Source organism: Adiantum capillus-veneris, chromosome 13 (assembly GCF_014529385.1).
Source record: "Adiantum capillus-veneris isolate H3 chromosome 13, ASM1452938v2, whole genome shotgun sequence".
NCBI lineage: Eukaryota > Viridiplantae > Streptophyta > Polypodiopsida > Polypodiales > Pteridaceae > Adiantum > Adiantum capillus-veneris.
In genome coordinates, this window is record NC_140943.1 from 51522072 (window position 1) to 51532356 (window position 10285).

The 10285-nt window shown below is 42.2% G+C and overlaps 1 pseudogene; it reads left to right on the forward strand.

The window, feature by feature from the left end:
* The first annotated feature begins 9030 nt into the window (after positions 1 to 9030).
* LOC147443990 (germin-like protein 12-2 pseudogene) lies at positions 9031 to 9735 on the forward strand (annotated as a pseudogene).
* The last annotated feature ends 550 nt before the right edge of the window (positions 9736 to 10285 follow it).

Here is a 10285-nt window from a genome sequence, read left to right on the forward strand (position 1 = left end):
AATCCAAAAAAACTAGTTTTATTTATGTGTATATTTTTTCACTATTGTGATTTTTTCCTTCCTACATCTATTCTCTATTACTCTCATAAATTAGACCACCAAAAATATTCATCTTTTTATGGTAGACTTATATTGAGAGAGATTTATTTTGACCCCTTTATATTTTTTCCACCTATATTATTTATATTTGACATGTACATATTGTTTTAGACCCCTCAATATTTGATTTTCTTAGTTGTACTATTTACTTATATCATGATCTCAACAATATCTTCAATTATAGACCTACCAAATAAAATCAAGGGTATGTGGAATGCATGCGTGCACCATGGGGTTCTCACTCTTGGAGGTATTCAAAAGAATCATCCAAAGAAGGACCTCACAAGGATTTTGTGCAGTGGAAAAAACAGTCGGTTTTGCTGAATTTTTAAAGATCACATGCTTCCTGAATTTCAAAAGGTGATACAAACAAAAGTTGTAGCTCGTGAGCTGAAATTTGACCTCAAATTTTTTCATATATTTTTGAAGCCACACTCCCTCTTCCACTTTATCATTTTCCTCTTTCACAAACACTCCTCCCTCTCCTTCCCACTCCCAAAACTGCAACTCCCATGTCCTAATTCACCTTCTTCACCATTGCCACTTCTCTCACACCTCCACAGTCTTCATTCTCCATTTCTACACCCTAGGGGTCCCCCTTTCTCTCTACATATATGTCCATATTACCATACTCTCTTCAGCTTTGTAAAGAACTTCAAAAAATCAACAAAAATAAAAAAAAAACTAGTTTTATTTATGTGTATATTTTTTCACTATTTTCATTTTTTCCTTCCTACATCTATTCCCTATTACTCTCATAAATTAGACCACCAAAAATATTCATCATTTTATGATAGACTTATAATGAGAGAGATTTATTTTGACCCCTTTATATTTTTTCCACCTATATTATTTATATTTGACATGTACATAGTTTTTTTAGACCCCTCAATATTTGATTTTCTAAGTTGTACTATTCACTTATATCATGATCTCAACAATATCTTCAATTATAGACCTACCAAATAAGGTCAAAGGTATGTGGAATGCATGCATGCCCCATGGGGGGCTCACTCTTGGAGGTATTCAAAAGAATCATCCAAAGAAGGACCTCACAAGGACTTTGTGCAGTGGAAAAACACAGTCGGTTTTGCTGAATTTTTCAAGATCACATGCTCCCCGAATTTGAAAAGGTGATACAAACAAAAGTTGTAGCTTGTGGGCTGAACTTTTACCTCAAATGTTTTCATAATTTTTTGAGCTACAAGCTATGAGCTATGATTTTATTGGTGGACCCCAGTTTGCCCATGCTATGCAGACACACCCCCTCTTCCACTTTATCATTTTCCTCTTTCACACACACTTCTCCACTCATCATCCCTACCTCTCTCACCACTCCTCTCTGCACCCTACTCACCTTCTTCTCAACCTTGAAGAATAAGAGAAACCATGGTGAACTCATGTCTCCTACACACACTTCCATTCCAAAATTGACCACCTAGTCTCATTTTTCCTCATCCATATTACCCATATCTATCAAAAAACCACAAAAGTCAGCCTCTTCTCTTGAAAGACAGCATCATGGTGATTGATTATTCATGTTCACTTACCTTGGCTCCAAAGGAAGGTCAAGAGTGGAGAAAAACGTACCGTCAAAGCTAGTGGACCGTCAACAAGCGTCAAAATTGATCCTACTCAAGACACTTGGAGCATCAACATTGTAAGAAATCCATATTTGCTTACCTATTAAGAGTTTTTTCTTCCTTATTTGTATCCTACTTGGATACTCCCATTGTAAATATCCAATTCCATTTGTAAATCAATAAAAATACTAACTCTACTAATTTACTAACACTAACCTAGTATGAAAAGTCCTATCACCTCCACTTCTCTCCTCTCTCTCTTCTTCATCTATCCCCACCAACTTCTTGATAATTCCAAGCAAAAGAAATTAGATAAGTGCTGAAAATCTAACCCAACCATGGTTAGAGGAGTAACCCTAGCCCTCAAAATTGCTATAAAAGGAGGGTGTAGCTAGCACAAAAAGGGAGAGCCATAAGCAAGAGCACTATGCTATAGCTTGAGAAGCGAAGCTCAACCTCTCTAGAAGGAGCTCTTGAGTGGAAGCTCATTGTCTTATGCATATGCATGTGTTGTATTATGGGTGATTAGCAAGGGAAATCTATGCCATTGTACGAGAGAGTGATCATTCAATTGAGAGTAGGAAATACATCATTTCTCCTACTAGTGTAAGCCCAACATTTGCTGAATCAAGGAGGGTGGATTTGGACTAAGCTTGGATACTTTGTCTCTCTTCCAACGTGAAGTAATGGACAACAATGATGTGTAAGTTTCTTGGTGTTTTTTTAAGTTCTTGATAGCTTGTCTCTAGGTGTTGTTATCAATTCATCCATAAATTCCACATACTGTAAGAGGGCAACAGGGTGGAGAGGACTCCCCTGGCCTTAAGACAGTGATTGGGGTGGCTTTTCTTGTGATGTGTTGTGGTGTAATTTACTCAAGCTATGTTGAAAAAATACTAATCTCACTTTGATTGGTCGTGACAGATTTGTAAGAAGGTATTGATGCAACAAGCATCCCCTCCCCCTTCTCTTTCTTTCTTACATATATAATTGTGTTTGGTTGATCACGGCCGATACATTTCAAAGCAGCCCGAGCACTAGCGCTCTCTCTCTCTCTCTCTCTCTCTCTCTCTCTCTCTCTCTCTCTCTCTCTCTCTCTCTCTCTCTCTCTCTCTTTACGCGTCCTATTTCTCATCCAAAACTAGGTAGTGCCCCAAATTTGTGTAGGGTTAGCTTGCGGGTTTGTGTGTGTGTTTGTTGTTGTTTTCCAACCCCAACCCAATTGAGCAGCACGGGAGCCTAGAAGGGTGCTTAGAGGCCACTCTTCTTGTTGCCCGCCCCGGACCACATCAATAGCAATGTCTCTATGTAACTTTTCTGGCACAAGGCAATACCACCATGACACTGCTTAAACTATATACCCAAATAATGATGCAACAGCCCCAAATCTTTCATCTTGAAAGTAGCATTCAAATCAGTCTTAAATTCAGCAATATGTCTCTCATTTGGTCCAGTGATCAGCAAATCATGAACATAAAGAACCACAATGAGAAGTACATCACCCTCACGCTTTACATACAATGTGATTTCTGTTGGACTATTATGAAAGCCTTGTTTGACCAAATGAGTTTCAGCTTTCTCATACCAAGCACGAGGAGATTGCTTCAACCCATACAAATCCTTGTTGCATTTACACACTTTGTCCTCTTGTCCTTTTATGACAAAACCGCGAGGCTGCGTTACATAAACTTCCTCATATATGTCACCATTCAAGAAAGCAGTAACAATGTCTGATTGATGTACATCCCAACCAAAATGAGCTGCAAATGCATATAGAAAACGCACAGTAGTCATACGACAAGTGGGAGCAAAAGTCTCTTCATAATCTATGCCTTTTTGTTGTGCATAACCCTTTGCAACAAGTCGAGCCTTATGGCGATCGATCTCACCATCCGGCATGCGTTTCAACTTGTAAACCCACTTCGTACCAATGGCCTTTTTGCCAGGAGGCAAATCACATAAAGTCCATGTGTCATTCTCTATAATTGCATCATATTCTGATTGCATGGCAGCCATCCAATTTTCTGAATTTTGTGCTTCATCAAAAGTCAGAGGCTCCTCAACATCATGTAAGCTAGACACAGCCAAAGCATAACAATCTAATGCATAAGATGCATGGAGAGAGCTGGAACGAGTACGACTAGACAAAGGTGTCCAATTTACTGTCACGCAAAGTGTGCACCAGCCATTTTGACATACCTCTAGCCTACTCATTTTCATCCCTTTCCTCATCAAGTACATCATGTACATCTACATCAGTAATAGGCTGATCTACAACATTTTTAGAAACCGGCATAGGCTGTACATTTGCCTCATTGGAACTTACATTCGTATTTCCACCACTGAAAAGAGGCAACAAAGTGTCATAAATGTCCTGTGAGCTTACATTACTGTCTCTAGTACATGACAACAAGGGCTGAACAGAATCTTCCACAAACACTACATCCCGAGAAACTAGAATACGTTTAGTTTGCGGATGATACAACCTGTAACCTTTGCTTTCAGCACTATAACCAACAAAAATACATTTGACAGCCTTATCATCCAATTTTCTGTGCTGCACTTGTGGCACCAAAGCATATGCCAAACAACCAAAAACACGCATGTGCTCAATAGAAGGCTTTCTATCATGCCATGCTTCATATGGAGTAATAGACTGCAAAGCTTTCGTAGGACACCTGCTAAGTACATAAGTGGCACACATAATGGCCTCAAGCCAAAAAGAATGTGGCAAAGCTTGACTTTTGACCATACATCGTGCCATTTTCGTCAGTGACCTATTTTTCCTCTCAGCAACACCATTTTGCTGAGGTGTATAAGGCACTGTACATTGGTGTTTTATCCCACGACTAGCCAAAAATGCATTAAATTCATGAGACATATACTCCCCCCCTCGATCAGAACGGAGGGTGCCCATAGTACATTTCGAGACATTTTCAGCCATAGCCAGAAATTGTTTGAAGCACATAAAAACTTCGGACTTCGCTTTAAGCGGAAATACCCATGCATGCCTAGAGTAATCATCAGTGAAAGTCACGAAGTACAGGTAATTGCCCAAGGACGGAGTTTGCATGGGCCCACAAACATCACTATGCACAAGATGCAACCTGCATGTGGCCCGAACTGAACCATCCTTTGGAAATTTAGAACGCTACATCTTATCCAAAATACAGCCTTCACAAACATGTTTGACAGGCGCTTCAAGAGGCGGCAAAGAAGCAACCATATCAGATTTCTGCAAACGTAGCAAACTGCCAAAATTCAGATGACCAAAACGTGCATGCCAAAGTTTTGCATCTGAAATAGCCCTTGAATCTACAACAACATTTGCAAAATTTTATCCACACTTGTCATACAAAGTGAGCTTATACAGCCCATGGCACAAAAGGCCAGATGCAACAATTTCATCACCAAAACTGAGATCATGAACTGTACATCTGTCATCCACAAATTTGACTACAAGTCCAAGTCTAGCAAGTGCGGATACAGATAAGAGATTCTTCTTGATCCCAGGTACATAAAGTGCATCAACAAGTGTGAAGGAACTACCATTAGCAGCAACGAGCACAATCTTTCGAACTCCCTGAACTGGATAAGAGGCGTTGTTGGAACAAGTGACTGAATTCCCATGAGGGACAGACTCGAGAGAGGTAAACAATTCACGATGTGAGGTAATGTGCTTTGTAGCACGACTGTCGAAATACCACACATGTGAATCTGCAACAACTGACAAGCATGCATCATGGAAAACAGGATTGTAAGTGCACTCTGCGCTAAAAGCCCATTATGCATCAACATCAGCATTACAGTCTCCTTTCACAGAAGACTTAACAATGGCTGCATTTGTAGTGGAACCAGCATTTGCAGTGGAACCACCCTCTTTCTTCTTAGCCTCTTTGGCCTTCAACTTAGAACATGACTTGATCAAGTGATCATTGGCTTTACAATAATGGCAACGCATCTTCTTTTTGCCCTTATCACGAGAATTGCTAGACAAAGTACTGCCAGCAGAAGCACTAGGAATATAAGTTTTTCCACTCGCAGCAGAACCATAAGAAGTGGTTACATTACTGTTACCACCCTTTTTTTGAGAAGCAATAAAAGCCTGTTCAACTGCACGCTGCCTAGTCTTGTTTTTTCTAGAAAGTGACTCTTGCAACAGCAATGTGCATAATGCATCAGACTTGACAACTTCAGGATTTCCTTGGGTCATCAGTCTCCAAGTACTAGCAAAAGTCTGGTAGGAATCTGGTAAGGCATCAAGAACAGTCTGCACAAGGGAACTGTCTGAAATGACTTCACCTGCAGAAATAAGCTGCTCATTGATATCCTTGACACTAGCAAGGAAAGTGTCCATATCATCTTCCTCATGCATAATCTTCGACTCCAGCTCTTTACGCAGCAAAGAAATTTTAGCCTCATTGCGGCTTGCATAAAGACCTGCTAAAATATCCCAAGCTTGTTTTGCAGATTTTGCTGAACGGATGTGAGGAACAATGGTGCGCTTCACAGACAACGCAATCAATGCATGAGCCTGCGCATCCTTAACATCCCAACGAGCTTGTTCTACAGTAGGCAAAACAACTCTTACAGCTGCAATCCTTGCAGCAAGACCTGCAACATCCTCAACATCGCCTACATCATCAGAACGAGGACGTACATCAATGCCCTGCACAATGTTCCAGACACCCTTTCACACAAGAACATGTTGCATCATATAAGCCCACATAGGGTAGTTGTCCCCATCCAACCTGTCCTCAGTAGCAAATATCTTGAACACATCTGTGTTGTTGTTGTTAGCCATGGTAAATGTTGCACCTGATGTGAAAACTGTCCGAAAATAGGAGAAACGGAGCGGGAACAACCTGTGCTATATAGCACAAACCGTAGAAGACTATAAGGCACCTGTTTTGCAGAAAACGACACTGACAGAAATTCTGCACAAAATGACGAAATAGCCTGTGCAGTACTACCTGTAGTGGAAACGGAGGCCGAAATGAGCCCAAATCAAAATTCTGAGCAGACTGAAATCGAAGAAAATGAGCAGGCGTGTGCTAGAGTAGCTGGAGACTAAGCCCAGGAGGACGTGACCTGCTCTGATACCAATTGTTGGAATTAGGGTTGCAGAGAAACACACACAGCTTGGAGAAGACGAAGGAAGCTCAAGGCACACAATAGAGAGTGTGTTACTTAGTGTGCAATGGAAAGATAGATAGCCCTAGAGTGATGGGTGTATATACAATGCACGGGGGGAAAAACCTCCTAAAGAGGGAAAAAATGCCCCGGCAGTCCTAGTGTGTTCACACACATCACTACCACATGTATATGGTAACATAAGCCTCCCCCAAAATGTAGTCAATATCCCCAAAGCCACCAAAATATAGATCCGCTAAGCCTATAAATGAAAAAGAAGTGAGTATTACTATCGATTACATAATTCACTTCTTGCAAGGGTTGCCCTTCTTTGAACTGGATGGAACATCTCCAACGCCATTAATCCCCTTCTTGGGCCAATGGGTCGTTACCAATGCATGGAGCTTGTTTGAGATAGATCTAACTTCGGAGACACCTGTAGTATGTTGTACTGCTACGGCGGTCAATTTGTTGCTAGTGCTTCGTAAATCAGGCATAATGCTTTTGAAATCCATGCTATCCTTGTCAAGAAGGGACCTCTCCAAGTGACTCATGATTTTTTCCTAGTTGCTTTCTATGCGACAAAGTTGTCCTTGCACTGAGCTCTGCTACTGCAAAATACCATTGATCTGTAGCTGCATCCGCTCCTCTAGACGATGAAGATAAACCCCTTGCTCATATTGTGAATGGCTCAAACATTGAATGCTCTCTCTATAGGAAACCTGTGAAGAGATTTTATGAAGCCTTGAGGAAATTCTATGACATGAGGTAAGATGTACACCACTACTTTGTTTTTTGAATAGACACCATATGCACACTAAAAAAATTAAGACAAAGTAGTTTTATATAACAGAGAATTGTGAGGGGCAAAAGCTAGAAGGACGTGCAGTATAGACCTAGAGGCAAGGTAAAAGATATTGATTCTAACAATCAAACAATCAAGTGTCTTTTGATTCACACCAACTTTCAAGGAGAAATGGGCATTTGTATTATACAATTCTTACTACCTATCACTTGGCATGTCCAATGACCATGTCCACTGGCTCTGTCAAATCTCATTAAAAGTGCATAATGCCAAGATATATCCATAGTGACCAAAGTAAAACCAAATTTGTCATGTAAATCAACATAGTTTGCATGCATTGATACTAATATGTGATCTAACTTGAGTCCAATCTTAGTAGCATACAACTAGCACAAAATCAAGTGTTCCCTCCATGGGTGAAGCACCTACCACTTTATTTGGCACTGACCTGAGGTACGTAACTACAGATGCCTTTATAATTAAGACCCTTGGAGCAGAGAAGTTTCAGCATGCCTTTGAGTGATGCTCATGTAGTAGAAGAGATGGTGTTTGGCTTCCAATAGAGTGTTGAGACATCAAGGTCACCACGTCATAGTTTGCCCCAATAAATGTTTGCTTACATTTATTATGATATGAGGTAAGCAAGCACAAGCATTTTTGGTAGTGATACTACTCAATCATTGAGATGACCCGTTGCTAATAATGATGACCCTTATCTTGCCAGGCTTGCCCCTTCTAAATGTGTCAACTTGATCAGTGGACGAAATCCATGGGATAATTTGTTGACGTTGTCACTCTTGCCGTTGGTGTTGTGCAAGTAAAGTGATGCTTGGATTTGAATCCCCCATTCTCAAAATAAAAGGTGCAGCTACCATGCCCAGGCCTCGCTTCACTATACTAGTTGCCTCGGACACCACTTGGCCCGCATGTCGTCCGAGAGAAGGAAACCTTGGGGACTAGAAGGAGCCCATACAATTTATAGCCAAAACAGTGCCAATCTATTCTTCAGTTAGGGACTATTTAGAAGCGTGTTGCGAAATTTCAAGCGCTTTTTGGGTGCTGTCGTGTCACGTGTAAGGATGATAATTTCAAAACCGGAGATAAGGTCGTCCTTAACCAACTAAACCCGGTTTAAGTGGTTTAAGTTGACGACGTCGAGGCGCACAAGGAACAAGCAGGTAACGTGATAGACGTCGAGCTAGGATTCACTCTCAAGAGCAGCAGACGTGGCACACCTGCACACCCTCTGGGTCCGTGCCCATAAAAGGAGAAGAGCTCTCCCGGCCTCATCACATTAGCCTTATATACAGCTCTCCCGGCCTCATCATATTAGCCCAGCTCTCTCGACCACTTACAATTCTCACCCACTGATCGTGCATCTACATCACCGCAGCTACTCCTCTTAACAGTATGTCGCCCAAGCAGCTTGTGGCTGGCCTGCAGCTAGCGCTACTGTTGCTGGGGTTGGCCGCACCCCTGCCTCCAACTGTCCACGCTGCTGACGAGGACCCTTTGCAAGACTTCTGCGTGGCCCTCAGCCCTGACGAGCTGCAGCATCTCCAGCTCACCCTCAACATCAACGGCTTGCCCTGCATGCCTGCCGCTGTCGTGCAATCCTGCGACTTTGCTTCCCAACTGCTCCGCAACGCCACCAGCTTCACCGGAAACCTCGGCTCCGCTGTCAACCTCATCAGTGCCGCCAACTTCGGCGCGCTCAACACGCAAGGCCTTTCCATTGCTCGCATCGACTATAAGCCCCGCGGAATCAACCCGTCGCACGTGCACCCCCGTGCTACCGAAGTCCTCTTCCTCGCCCAAGGCACGCTACTCGTGGGCTTCGTCACCACCTCCACCCAACCAACCGCCAACCAGTTCTTCTACCAAACCATCTATGCTAACGATCTCTTTGTATTTCCCCGTGGCCTCGTCCACTTCCAGTTCAACCCAGACAAATCCAAGCTTGGTCTTGCCATCGCCGCCCTCAATAGCGAAAACTCTAGTGCCTCCCAACTCGTCGTTGCCGTCTTCCCCGAGGAGGTTCTCGAGACCACTCTTGGCATTGATGACGATGAAGTGCGCCGCCTCATCGCCAACGTCCAAATCACCCTCAACTAGGACGCTCGGCCCGCTGCATGCTATCTCATTGTGCATGTAGCTTGGTGCATCGGCACCCCCCTACTAGTTCTTAAGAATTAAAAGACCCACACGGTGAAGCTCCCGACACGATACGACACTTAACCAACATTGAATTGCTTGTAGTGCCAATGGCACTTGTCTTCTAGTGTTTGTAGTTAGTCCCATGCGTCCTAACAAATTTGTATCACTTGCAAGGCGTCCCCCTGAAAGGTACAATGTAATAAATAAAGAACTATGTATTCTATTCTAATTCTATAATATCATCTTCTCTTTTCGGTACTCATGCCTTCAAAATTGTACATTACGCCATTCTCACATAAGCAATTGCAAAACTTTATTGTGGCCAACAACAAATTTTGTGCTTTGCTCATTCGTTGATCATGATCATGAGTTAACTGACTGTAAGCACTTATGACATGGGTGAAAATGGTCTTGATAAAACACCGCGTCTAGACACATGTGACCTTTGGTATGGTGCCTTGATGGAATGCACTAAGAATGTATAGGCTACAAAGGTTTTGTATGGGAA